The sequence below is a fragment of the Tamandua tetradactyla genome, chromosome 13 (genome assembly GCF_023851605.1).
Source record: "Tamandua tetradactyla isolate mTamTet1 chromosome 13, mTamTet1.pri, whole genome shotgun sequence".
Classification (NCBI taxonomy): domain Eukaryota; kingdom Metazoa; phylum Chordata; class Mammalia; order Pilosa; family Myrmecophagidae; genus Tamandua; species Tamandua tetradactyla.
In genome coordinates this window covers 31975756-31990241 of record NC_135339.1, presented here as the reverse complement: position 1 = coordinate 31990241, position 14486 = coordinate 31975756, and the positions used below count along the sequence as shown (strand labels likewise).

Below are 14486 nucleotides of genomic sequence, written 5' to 3'. Positions count from 1 at the left end.
TACATGCAGGTTTAGAGGTATAGTTTGTGTGGCTACCTGAAGATTATTTTTGATAGAACAACATAAGGAATTATGGTTTGCATTAAGAAAGCACATATTTAGAATTAGGAGTAAAGCAATATTGTGGGAATTTTGGAGGAGAAAAATAGGAAACGGAAGGCACATGACATTTTATAGTTTACTATCTACAGGAAGAAATTAAAAACGTATAGGAAGTATCATGAACAAAATTGAAAAATATGTATCCTCAGACCTCAATGAAAAAAAATTAAATTAAATAGGCAGGCATTATGATAGGTGGAGCAAGACTGTCATTTGAGTCCTATGGAGAGAAAATCAGGATGGCATTTTTCTATATGTTCTTCTAAATACTAATGGGGCGACAATAAAAATTCCATTCCTAGGTCAATGCTACACTCCGTAGAGATGAACAAACAGCGTACTCGCGACAATTTTCTCTAATTTATTCATGAACGCTGTTTTTGATCTTTATGTAAAAACCAATGATTTGTCTTTTGCAATTTCCATTCCTTTGATATTCTCAAAAGCAAATGTATTTTATTAGTTAAAAAGGTCTGTCTGGTTTTCGTATAAAATGAGTTGCTGTGATGGTTCGAAGCTGCATGTACCCCAGAAAAGATCATTTTCTTAAAGTTAATCCGTGCCTGCGGGTGTAGACCATTGTGGGTGGGCCTGTCTGAGTCGCTTATTTCAGGTGAGACGTGCCCCAGGTGGTTCTTAATCCTCTGCTTCTCTATAAGACACACGAGCTCAGAAAGAAAAGCCACAGCGGAGCTGCCAGAAGCTGAGGGCAACGAAACCAGGGAAAGACCAGCAGACACCACATGTGTTGCCATCTGACAGAGGAAGTCAGGTATTGTGTGATGATGCTTTGATTCAGACATTTTCACAGGCTCAAAACCGTAAACCTGTAAGCTAATAAATCCCCATTGTTAAAACTCAGCCCATTTCTCATATATTGCATTTTGGTAACTTTGGCAAACTAAAACTTGCCTATAAAATAAATTTCTTGCTAACTTGTAACTGAGAAAGCAGAACGCATCATAAGATTTTCAGTTTGAATCGAACTTAATAATCCTATTACAAAACCCAATTGTGCTTGCCTTGCTCTGGCTCCCCATTTCTTTCAGGTGTTTTTAATCTACATATAAAGTTTTACCTCAGGCTGTCTGAGCACCTCTGCATTTAGCCTTTTCTAATTCTTCTTCTTTACCTGACCCTCACAAATCTTTGGAATTTCAAAAACCGAAAGGTCTTTCATAATTAATTCACTAACTGGACATATTGGAGATATCACTACAGTTCCTCACTCTAGACATAATAGAAGTGTTATTACATTTCCTCTAGATGTGAAAAAAGGTGTAAAAACTCTAAACACTTTTTAAAAAGTTTTCGATTCCTCTCAAATCTGTCAGTTGGCTCACTTTGTCTTCTTGAAAAACACAAAGTAGACAATTCTAAATAAGTGTCTAAGTCTCAGATAATTCGTATGTAAATAATTGGAGGGGGAATAAGTAATTTTACTCTGGTCTGCCCACCATTTTAACAGTATTTATGTACACTTTCCCTTTGTTCCAAAAATATTATAGGCACAATGTCATGTTAAAAGACCTTCAGCTCTGATAAAATGTTGGGATGCCAAAATAAGGTGAAATTGGAAGAGTCAAGGTGACCATAGTTTGCAAGTGACCTCAGAGGGCATCTGATTTGACTGGTTGCCTCCTGCACTGACGCCTTCTCAAAGGCTCAGGAGCAGCAGCTGTGCAGGTTCTACTCAAATACTTCAGAGAAAGAAAACTCACTCCTATTATAAGTGGGCTTTTTAGTGTCTGGAAAGTGCAATCAGAAAGCCCCTTATATTCTTAAAACAAGACCTTATTTTATAATTCAAAAACCAGAAACTTGTAGTCTTTGTAAATGTAACTTTCTTCTTCATCATTTTAAAAGTGGAATCAAAATGTGCATCAGTGGCCTCACTGAGAGGAAGTAACACTCAATCCCGACAAGTAGATGACATTTGACATTGCCCACTTTTGAGAGCGAGTTATTTTTTTAAGTGGTCAGTTTGTAAGATGGTGACCTGAGGATGTCTGTACTTAGACGTTTAAACTAAGACATACCTGTTTCTTAAACCAAAACTGTCTTCATGGTTTAGAACAACTAGGAATAGGGTAGAAAGTTTTTTAAAAGTACCTGTTTAGTTCAGGAAATAAAAGTGCTCCTAGAGTATGTGTTTTGTGTATGTCTGTCTGAGAATTTTTATCTGTGTGAGTGTGCATGCATCTGTATGAACATCTATTGTGTTTGTGCCTGTGTATGGCAGGAATGGGGAAAACAGATTTATTGGTCATTCTGACATCTTCCTAGGATGATCTTTAATCTTAACTACATAGAGGAAAAACCTTTTAGCCATGGAGGAAAACCTTTGACTTTATACTTGCATCTTTGACTCGTGTTTATCTTTGAACTACCTGTGCTTTTACCTTAGCTTACAGGGCATGGGAAAAATAAGAATTGATAAACAGCTTTAAATACAACTGGACCTAATCTTGAATATATACATTAGATAAAAATCTCTACAGTTTTTTTAATGAATTTCATGTATGGGGTGTTTGTATGTGGTACATGTGTTTGTTTTTTGCTCTTTGAGGGAAGGGAGTGTTACCATTCCTGTTTGAAAAGACCCGTGTAACTTGACCACATATAGTATTCCTCCAGCAAATGAAGATTTCTGTTTTGTGTGTGTGTATATGAGAAATGAAATACTTTATTCAAAAAATGTCAAGAGACAGTGACCATGCTTTGCAATCATATACTGCTATCTTTTGAACACACATTTGAAATACTTTAAAAATTCAAAACTGCATTGCAAACACCGGTTTTTAGATTTGAAATTCTGTGTTTATTGGGTACCTGTAAAGTAAAACTAAATGGTACATTACAAATGTATTTCTAAGTTTAGTAATTAACAGTTCTCTACAAAAACCAGCTAGGCCAAAAGACAGGAAGCTTTTAAAAAGTATCATAAGAGCACAGATACAATGGTGTATTTCCTATTTTATGTGTTAAAATGACCAGGCATCTTGAATATGGTGGCCATTATATAATTTTGGATATGCCAAATGGCAAACAGCCAATATTTATACAAAAATCATTGTAATTATTGAATTGTATCTTATGCTGTTGTCTGATTTTTTTTTCCCCCCGTGGACAGGCACCGGGAATTGAACCCAGGTCTCCGGCATGGCAGGTGAGAACTCTGCCACTGACCCACCATCGCACCACCCCATTGTCTGAATTTATACTTTTGTTTGACAGATAGGTTTAGAAATGTTAAAGAGACATTTAAAATAATCAAATCTTTAAATAATCACAGGCCTTCTAGTGACTTTTTTCTTTGTATTCTCATCCAGGATTTTCAAGTTTCTGGGACAGAGCTGCCATAGCTGGCTTATCTTGGCTCTGGTATCTCTTTGGAACCATTGTTCTAATAGCATACTCTCTGAAACATTTTGACTAATTTAAAAAACAACTTTCTAAGCTGGTATTCCTCACTTTTCTATAGCTAACTAGAAAATTAGCCACAGTCATGCATATGATTTAAGAACTAAATCTTGAAAAAGAAGTATAAAATAATATAACTGACAAAGAAAGCATATGTAGACTATAAAAAGGATCCTACAAAGTAACAAGTAAAACACACACAAAAAAAGGCAGTGCAACGGTGGCTCAGTGTCATAATTCTCACCTGCCCTGTCAGAGACCTGGGTTGGGTTTCCAGAGCCTGCCCACGTGAAAAAAAAAAAAAAAAAGACAATTTAAATGTGCTAAATAGTTAAATAGTTGAAAAGACACTTGAAACAGAAGATGTAAGAATGCCCAATAAACACATGAAACCCTGCATATTTTAATTCCATGGTGAACACAAAACTACAATATGATATCTGTGATCTGAAGAAGCTCATTTTAAACTGCTACCAGTCATATATGAGATTTCCACCTGATATACAACCTTGCCAACATTTTGTATTTTCACTCTTCTTCCCCATTCTAGTGGATGTGTGTTACCATTTCATCGCTTAATTGTATTGTTATTCTTTTTTTTTGTTTTTGTATGCTGTATAACCAGGTCACATTTCATTCTTTTTACCATGTGAATATCCAGTTATAGCAGCACTATTTGTTGAAATTTTTGTTTGCTTGTTTGTTTTTGTCAGTTTCTTTGTTTGGGAAGTGCATAGGCCGCGAATCGAACCCCGGTCTCCCACATTACAGGCGAGAATTCTTCCCCTGAACTACCCTCACACCCTCTGAATTGTATTATTCTATGTCTTTTGGAAGTTTCTTATGAAGATAAACAAATTTATCCCATGATTAAACAATTCTACTCCTAGAGTCCAAGAGAAATGAAAGAAATGCATGTTCACACACACACACACACACACACACACACACACACACTGTAGAGTATGTCCTGACAGCCTTTCCTTAAAACTAAAAACTGGAAACAACCCAAATGCCCATGAACAGGAGAATGGTTAAGCAATTTGTGGTTTATTGATTCAGGGAAACATTACTCAGAAATAAAAGAGGAAAACAAAACAAAACGCTAATACACACAACATGGGTGTATCTGAGAAACTATTATGAATGAAAGAAGCCACATTCTAATTTACAATAGAAAGTAGTTGCTGTTTATTAGAAAAGGACCTTTTCATCATTTTCTGCAATGATGGAAATATTTTAAGTCTGTGTTGTCCAATAGGATGGACATTAGCCACTTACACATTGCTATTAAGAACTTGAAATGTGGTTAGTGTGATTGAAAAAATGACTTTTAAATTTTATTTAATCTTATTTAAAGTTGAAGCTAAGTAGCTACATGTGGCCAGTGGCTGCTATATTGGATAGTAACATTCTGTTTATTGTTTTAGGTAGTGGTTACATAGATGTATAGAATTATGAAAACTCATCAGATCGAACACATAAATGTATATATTTCATTGAATTTACATTATGCCTCAATCAAAAACAAAACAAAGAAGGTACTATGTTTATATGTGAAATGTTTCATTTAGAAAAAAAAACAAACACCAAAACTCAAAACACATAATGACATAGTTTGGAGGTTATACTTAGGAAGCTATTAGAGGGAGAATTATTAGAGGGAGAAAATTTCATCTTACCCTTGAACTCAAATAAAACCACCAGATTAAAACATTACAGGAGAGCAGCCAGTTTCTATTTAGTCTCTGTCTTAACCTTTCTTGATAATGCTTACTCTATAAACTGAACGCCTCAGTATGTCATCTGTTTCAACCAGTTAGTGACTTATGCAATTAATTGCCTTGCTTTAATAATCAACAGATTTTTTCAGGTATGCTCACATAGAGTGGCCAGCCCACAATCAAATAATTCCAAAAATTCCAGCTCTCCTATTGCAATTAACTATACTTTTGTCTTTGGGTCACCACAGAATCTCAATATTACTGGTGTCAAGAGTTGAAAAGGTTCTGAGTTTTTACCTTACTTGCAAGCATTGCAATGCATTGTGAATTCCCAGGTTTCCAAAGACTGAGTTTTCCTTACCCTTCTGTTATTATTAACATGCTTAATATCAGGTAAATTAGACCTCCACAGTGTTAGCCTGTATATTTTATAAATGAATCTGGATTAATATCTTTATACATTTTGTTTTTACTAGATCCGTTTTAACTATATAAGTTCAATTCAACAAACATGAATTACATGGCAGTTATGAGCCTGGCATTGGTATAGATGATAAAAACAATGCTTTATAGTCTCTAGTTAAGAAATGGCATTGAATATGAAGACAGCAACATGATTTAGTAAGAAGGTATTTGGTTATTAGAAGAGCTAAGGCTCTTAGTGATATTGGACAAATTACTTCAAATCCCTCACTTCTATAAAATGACAAGTATAGTCACTTCTATAAAATGAGAGAATTGGGCTAGAGGGTCCTTAAAGTCCACTTAGATACAAAATCCTATTCAATGCCAGGACTGTTTTCTCACTCATCCCATTGTTTAATAATTATCACAGTAATAATACTCGATACTATATTAGTGGGTGTTCTCTAGATAAACAGAACTGATAGTAGATTAATGATAGGAATTGGTTCATACAGTGGTAGGAATTGGCAAGTCTGAATTCCATAGGGTAGGCTTTAAGTGAGGAACTTTATGAAGGGGACGTTCAATTCCCCAGGAGAAACTAGCAGTCTGGAGTAGATAGAAATTTTTCTGACTGCTGAAATCATCAATTCTCCCTTTAAGCCCTTTGACTGATTGAATTAGGAGGTTGCACTCATTACTGACAGCTATCATCTCATTTGTTGATGGTAGATGTAACCAGTCATAGATGTAATCAATTGACTAATGATTTAAATCCACAAAAATACCCTCATAGTAACAATCAGGCTAGTGCCTGCTTGATCAAACAACTGCACAACATAACTTGTTGGCACATAAAATTAGCCATCAGAGAGACCATCTATTTAGCATCTATTTTGTGTCAGGCATGACCATAAACTCAATATTAATCATACCAACTAGAACAAATATTTAAAAATTCAATACTTATTACATGTGGGGCACTCCTCTTTGTACTTTATAGATACTTTCTTACTGATTTCTCATATCAAGCCTGCAAAATAATTTAATATAAAAATGAGATAAGGGAAACCCACAGTTGGAATAATTTGTCAAAATCACAGCTAATGATTGGCTCTGATACAAAGCATGATCTGTTTAGCTGTAAATCCTCTCTGTTGGGTGTGTTCCTATATGTAGGACACTTGCTTTTCCTCCATCCTCAGGCAGAACGCAGCATGACATCACGTGCTGTCACCACCACAGAACAGGACAGAATGTGGTCCTCCCAGTGGCTCCACGGCCTGCCAGTATTTAGTAATTTGTTCTCACTGATAGCCATCCTTTAGTCATCTATTCATTTAACCTTCATGATTTCCTGTATTTCAGAGTCACTGCATTAAGTGAAAATACATAGTAATTTGTACATTAAATTCAATATGTTTGGGACGTAAACATGGTCAGAAGAAGTATCGCTTACATAAGAGTTAAAAACCCAGGTTTGGAAGCCAGACTTTTTTTTCACACTTACCAGCTTTGGTGCTTTTGAAATATGGGAACTTGGCAAGCTAGTTACCCTATTTGTATCTTGTCAGTCTTTCTGTAAAATGAGAGTAAAAAGAGGATGGAAAGTTATTGCATAATGACAATAAACCTATGATAGTGACTATATACTAGGAACTCAATAGATGTGAGAGGTTATTTTTTTCCATAAATTCAGTTGCTCTGTTCTGTGAGTCCTCATGTTTTCACTGTGAAATTGCCCTTTTCTTCCCAGATCATTCTTCAATTGATAGGAGTCCTACAACTCATGATACTTATCCATATATTTTCTGTCCTAATGGAGCAATTCAACCTCTTTATTGGCATTGGAAATCACGGACATCATATTTTAAGACTGGAGAAACCACAGCCAGCATTAGAAGCTCTTTTTAAATTAATTGGTCTTTTCACTCTATCAACAAATTAGAGATTAGCTGTTGTTTTATGTGATACCCTCATGTTGTATCTAGTGCCACACCCAAGTCATTGCTATCTCCAGAGAATCAGCACTGTTATTTGCACAGTAGTCCTTATTCAAGCACCTTTCAGAGAGAGCATTTCTTACATCACCACAAGACAAAAGATGTTCTCAGATGTCCGTTGATAGGTTGAAACTTCCAAAAATATGTATTACTGTGGTGTGGGACAGAACCTCACTTTTGTGGGATATGGGACAGAGAGAGAGGTTCTCTTTGCTATGGTCATGTCTTCCTCCCAGGGTTATCTCACCTCCTTGAGAGCGGCCACTCTTACCAATGCTTTAGCTCTCTAATTTACATCATTTAGAGAGCCATTATTCTGAAATACAACTACAGAAATAAAGAAGCTGGTCCAGGAAGAGGTTCTGTTGGAGAACATATGTTTCACTTGAGACCAGCCCTGTCCCACCTCTCCTCCCATGATGAGCTTAGTGCTGGAATTATGTCCAGGTTCTAGTTCAGACTCTTCCTCCAACTCGTCATTAGTGTGTTCTTCCTTGGATGGCCCTATTTTCCTTTCCTGGACAATGAGCTCAGTTAGGATTTCCTCTCAGTCATTAGAACTATTCTGACATCAAAGTATCTATTTAAGGAAGGGGGTTAAAGCTTTGATTCTTTAACTATGTGGAGAAAACTGTTTACTCCCTCTCCAGTAGCTATCATTTACCATCTAACAGGGGATGTAGGGGTGTTGAAGATTTTGTCAAGCCACAATCTTATGCTTTCTTGAAAATGGAAAATTCAAGCAATGAAGAGAGGGGAACAAAAATTTCTCCCCGTCTGCTTTTGATTGACATATGACCAAACTCTTGAAAAATTAAATGATATTGAGAATATTTTCCAATGGGATAGAAATAAGGATATTTATTAAAATTTATATAGCATACCCAGTTGTTACAGAAGTCATAACATTAAGAAATATAGAAAATTTGAGAAAAAGCAAGTCAAATTAGAGAAAAGTAAAAATGTACAGAAAAATAACACAAAATTTAAAGTGTAGTACATAAAACTTCAGAAGTAATTATTTTTCAATAGTCCTTTACAATTAATAATAATTTGAATATCATTTATTTAGATTTTAGAGTCAGACATTATTCTAAATGTGCTTGTATTATTTAAAATCTCCAAAATATAATAAGAGAAAAATTTCATGTGTACTTTACCAATAAGGAAAGTGAGACACATAGATTAAGTAACTCTGAAAAGTCATACAACTACTTATTTATAGTGTCAGGATATGAATATATGTCTAGTTAATTTCAATTCTCTTAATTTTTCACCTAGATTATCTTTGGAGTTCTTAGGTAATATGTTTATTTTCATTATTAATTTTTAAAAGCAAAATGTGGGCATGCCACAGTGACTCAGCAGACAGAGTTCTTGCCTGCCATACCGGAGACCCAGGTTTGATTCCCAGTGTCTGCTCATGTCAAGAAAAAAAAAAAGAAAAACAAAATGCCACCCTATTCTATTAGGAAATTAGCATATTGTTAAATAAAATAACAAAATGATTATGATGCTATGTGGACTTTGGATAATGTGTAAATATTTTTCATAACTGCTTTAGCTTGTAAAAGTTGCCAGAATGCAATATATCAGAAGTGCAATGGCTTTTAAAAGGGAATTTATTAAGTTGCAAGTTTCCAGTTCTAAGGCCATAAAAATGTCCAAACGAATGCATTCAGGGAAAAATACCTAGATTCAAGATAGGCTGATGGGTCCAGAACACCTCTGTCAGCTGGAAAGACACAGGCTATGTCCACAGGCTTTCTCTTCTCATTTCATAAGGCTTCCCTGGGGATGTTTTCCTTCTGCATCTCCAGATGTCTCTGGCTGTGTGGGCTCTGTTGGTTCTGTTGGCTTTAAAGCTTTTTCCAAAATGGTTCCCTCTTAAAGGGCTCCAGTAAGTGACCCCACCTTGAATGGTTGGAGACACATCTCCATGGAAACCATCTCATCAAAAGTTACCACCCACAATTGGGTACATCACATCTCCATGAAAGCAACCAAAAAGATCCCACTCAGCAATACTGAATGAGGATAAAGGACATGGCTTTTCTGGGGTACAATGACAGTTTAAACCAGCACAATAGCTTTCCCACATGTGTATATTATCTCATAGGAAAGATATTATTGTCCCTAAATTTACAGAAAGGAAATAATATAAAACAAGCAATTTGCCCTATACTGAGTCTTTGAAGTAACAGAGCTAAATCCACAGTCACAAGTACTAAATGGACACAAGAGTCTTTTTATTTAACGGTGTCATTTATAGATGATAGATCTGTCCATTCAAGTTTGATTGCTTGCTTGCTTGTTTGCTGGTGAGGATGCACAGTGTTGAAGGCACATCTTACTTTGATATACCAAAGACAGAACTGTGATTTACTGACAGTTCTTTCTGTCTGATTAGCACAACTACTCCAGACTGGTTATCTCTAAATCAAGAGCTACATTGAAATTAAATGGTTTGTTGTTGCTTGGTCAGAATAATCCTTAAGGAAACAAAGATTATGAAATATCCCTGTGCTTATTCTGAAATGAGTTATTTCTTTAGTCTCATAATTTCATCATGGTATAATAGAATGTCCTTTATATATTGCATATTTTCAGATCACAGTGAATGTCTGCATTTTTCCTTCTTTTACAAGTTTTTTTTTTTTTTTTTTTTTTAAATCTCATGTCTGATATTAAACCAGATCTCAGTCAGTCATTTAAACTATGCATACCTAGTTCAAGTCAGTGAATGATTGGTTGGGGCATTAAATTACCACATAGCTATTTTTATCATTATAATTTCTACTGTTAATTTCCCTACAGATTTAGCAACAATAGAGCAGAATGGAGCCTGATTACTGTATTTGAATCTTGGCTCTCTTACCTAACAGCTGTGTATCATTGAATACATTGCTTAGCTTCTCTGTGGGGCAATACACACATTACTATGAGGCATCTTTATACTCGCTTGTGATTTGATAGTTGTGTCCCTGAGGCCTTATCTTAATAATTGTTAGCCCTACCCCCAGCCAGAGCTTTTTAGAATCTGTTAATTGCTTAACACTAGACTCTAATGAATTCCTCTTCATTCCCTAATAAACCCTTCTCAGTTACTTTGAAGAACATTCCCATTGTGTTAGGATATTTGCATAAGAATAGTTATAACTTAATGGATGGAAGAGAGATGTGAACTATAATCAGGTTGATAACTATGATTTGGAAAGTTGTCATTGTTTTAGTAAATAGTATTCACTATTAAGATTGTATTTTTAATCACGTTGGCAATTAGTGAAATATGTCCCAATAGCAATCATGTTATACTAAGTTAGAAGGTGTGTTTTTCTTTTTGCTCTTATTGGTAAAATAACTGTGTTAAAGCTTAAAATTATTGTATTATGAAAAGAGCGCTACACTTGTGGAATTTCTCCTTCATCTTCATCAAATTATTTTAGAAGCTATTTTAAATATCCAGATATTTCTGTTTCAATGACCTTTTGTGTTCTCTTTACTAGAGTTAAACCACTTCCAGTTTAGGAACATTTTTTTGCTGATAAGTAATATATCTCCTAAAAGGCACAGGTTTAAAAAAAAAAAAAGGATCTCCCACATTAAGAATATATAATTTGATCCCTTCTTGGCACTTATGTAGAATTATGTCAATACATCAGGACCATAATTTTTCTGGATATTCTATATAATAAAACATTTTAAATCTACAAATTCCTCTTTCAGTGTTATTATTAACACCACTAAAATGCATTTCCAGTCATTAATTTAAGATTGAATTGTTTTTAGTCTCCAGTCCCTCAAAAGATTAATGTCCTACTTTGTCAAACAAATATCATTCGCTTTATCAATCAGGTATTTGGATTGCCCAGTGCTAGTTACTACCCTATGGATTATCAAGAAAATACTGAATCTCGTTTATAAGGCCTAACATAGAGACAACTTTCAGAACAGAAAAGAAATCAACCCCTGAGATTAATTCTGATTTCATCTCTAAGAATCAAAGGGAAGAAGCATGTGTGGAAAGTTTTTGAAAGTTTTATAAAAGTTGCTAGTTTATGCTCCAGGCTATTCAGACTTAACAATATTGAAACTTAGTCTTAACAGTATCTGAACAAAGTCCATAGCACATTTATGATGATTTAAATGACAGTCTAAACCAATGGACTCTTCTGTTCAATACCAGATATGCTGTGATACTGGAAAGAAAAATACATGCTTCTGTAAAAGGGCACTTTCCTGACAAAATAAGCAGTAACAACCAACACCATCCTGAACTGAATTTGAGAGAGTCATTGACACCAGGAGGATTGTACCAAATAGCTGAGGTAGCATTTGAGGAATATTTTATCAGAGAATGGAAAACAAAGGACAGTGATACGAGCAAGTGATAATTTATTTAAAAATAAGAAGAAGAAGAAGAAGAAGAAGAAGCTATTTCTGCACCAGGAATGGATCCTACTCAGGCTACATCTGGGTTTTGGTAAAAGGCACTGCCAAGCACAGTATTTAACAACCATACTATAAGATTTTCATCCTAGCTGAACTTACTCCCTTCTGTCAATGAATTACCATGTAATTGAATCTAATTACATCAATAAACAGAATAGTTCTCTAAACAATATACAAAAATCACACAAATAAATCCATTAAGAATCCACTTAACCACTTTCTTAGGAAAACAGAAAGCCTAAATAAAATTTTTATTATGTAAGGATATTTGAACAAAATCATTCATAGAGTTTATTAAAGATTCTGTAACACAAAGGAAGAAGAATATGTCTGTAAGCAGAAGAACATGTCTGAAAGTACAATATTGGAGAACCAGCATAGATATGATTGGTGTTCTTCTGATCAAGGGGTCAGAAGGAATGAAAAGGCAAGATTGTTATTAAAATTTCTTCAGCTTACGGAATGTGTGTATTTGAAGGTTCAAAGGCAAATAAGTAGGTAAATAATTAAAGAGAAAAAGATTGTAACAAAAGTCACAATAGCCAGTCAAAGTTTTGCACATCTGAAGCCAAAAAGCACATCAAAATACATATTTTTACATGTATAAAGAAAAAAGCGTATATGAAGAAAAGAAAAACAAAGGTGGGTTTGTAAAGCATGCCATCTAAATAATCATTTCTGATTACCCCAATGTCTAATGAGAGACACATCTATATGAATAATTCCAACATAAGGAAGTCAAATAAAGAAGGTGTGACACATTAAGACTATTCAAACATGAAACTAATTTCTGCAGCAATAGGTATAAATATATGTAAATAATTATTAAATAAAATGCATAACATAAAAAGTAAAAATTAAAAAATAAAACCCATGTCTAAAGTCCTAGATTATCACAGCAAAAACAATATTACTGAATAGTGAGCCAACAAATATGACTTAATATTAAAATATGATAAATGTTGGAAATCAAATCAGTGGGGACTATATAGATGCTTTTAATATAAAACTTCATCATAAAGTTTGGGAAAAAGTTGTTTTTAAAATTATCTACCACATTCCCAAATAAATTACACAGAATTTGTAGAGAAAATTTAAAAACTAAGACCATGAAATAAAGATAATTTTAGAAAATATGGTTATATTTGGGGCTTTGGGAAGACCTAAGTAGAATTCCAAATGTAGAAATTATAGAAGAAAAAAGTTGATCTATATTAACACATAGTATGTAAATCTTTTGTATCAGGGTTATATTGAGTAAAATAAAAACAAGCAAAAAGTATGACAAATATTATTTCTATCTATATATAATGAACATATAGCAAAAAGCTAATACTATTAATGCAATACATAAGCTCAAAGACTACCAATCTAATCTAAATATCTAAATATCAATTTACAATTCATGTAAATTGATGAGACCCAAAGATATACAAGAGAACAGTCTTCAACCTATTAATAAAATAGAAATGAAATGATTGCAAGCAGTTCTGATGGGCATATAAAAAAATGAAAGCCCTTCATATTCCACTGTAGGGGTTTTATGTATCATATTACATTTGGGATCAGTGATTAACCTTTTTTAAATAATTAAAATTTTTATTAAAGATCTATATAGAAAGAGGATCAACATGGTATTATTTTAAATATTTTAATGTTTATATTTGAATATAAAAAAATATAAAAAAACCATCTCCTATGATGTGAGATGGTTTAATAATAGTATATATTTTGTCTACATCATTTATTGATGTGGAAGAATGACCATAGTATATTCTTACGTGAAATAAAAACTATACCATATTATACATAACAGATAGCTATAGAAATGTAATTTTTATAAAAATAAGGTTATATTTAAATTTGCCAAGGATTAATACTCCCTTATCTTCAAGATACTTAAGCTTATCAATTGATTATTTTACCTGCCATTTTGGTGCTTTTAACTTTCTACAATTTTACAGGGAAAAACATATGTATTTCATGACTATGCCTAATAACTCAATTACATAATTGAATATCCTTCCCGGTGGACATCTCTAAGGTATCAGTATAATGTAAACCAAAATATCTGTGAAACACAGAAGGCCAAAAGAGATTTTTTACATTATGTGCTTTATTTCAGTTATATTTCCTTGTCAACCAAGAAATAACAAATTAAGCTGCAAGCCCACAAAGACATTTATTTGGGGTCTTAGAATTGCAATTCTGGGAGCACAGATTCAGGTAGCAACCCAAATGGTTTCCCATCTTGATGTTTCCAGGGAAGGCATTTTAAAAGAAAAGGAGATGATTAGATGAGTTGTTTGTGGATATGTGGGCTACTCTAATTCTCCTTCAGGTTAGATGGTTCACTGAGCTGTTTTGTGGTTTGCTT

General features: G+C 34.0%; 2 long non-coding RNA genes across 2 annotated transcripts in view; one reads left to right on the top strand and one right to left on the bottom strand.

The window, feature by feature from the left end:
- LOC143653088 (uncharacterized) overlaps window positions 1-14486 on the bottom strand; it is a 101887-nt gene that overhangs the window by 404 nt on the left and 86997 nt on the right. Inside the window, exon 2 of the long non-coding RNA XR_013161078.1 lies at window positions 7165-7233. This is a non-coding gene — a long non-coding RNA (uncharacterized LOC143653088). The remainder of the gene's footprint in view (window positions 1-7164; window positions 7234-14486) is intronic.
- LOC143653086 (uncharacterized) overlaps window positions 1-14486 on the top strand; it is an 87492-nt gene that overhangs the window by 51985 nt on the left and 21021 nt on the right. The window lies entirely within an intron of this gene.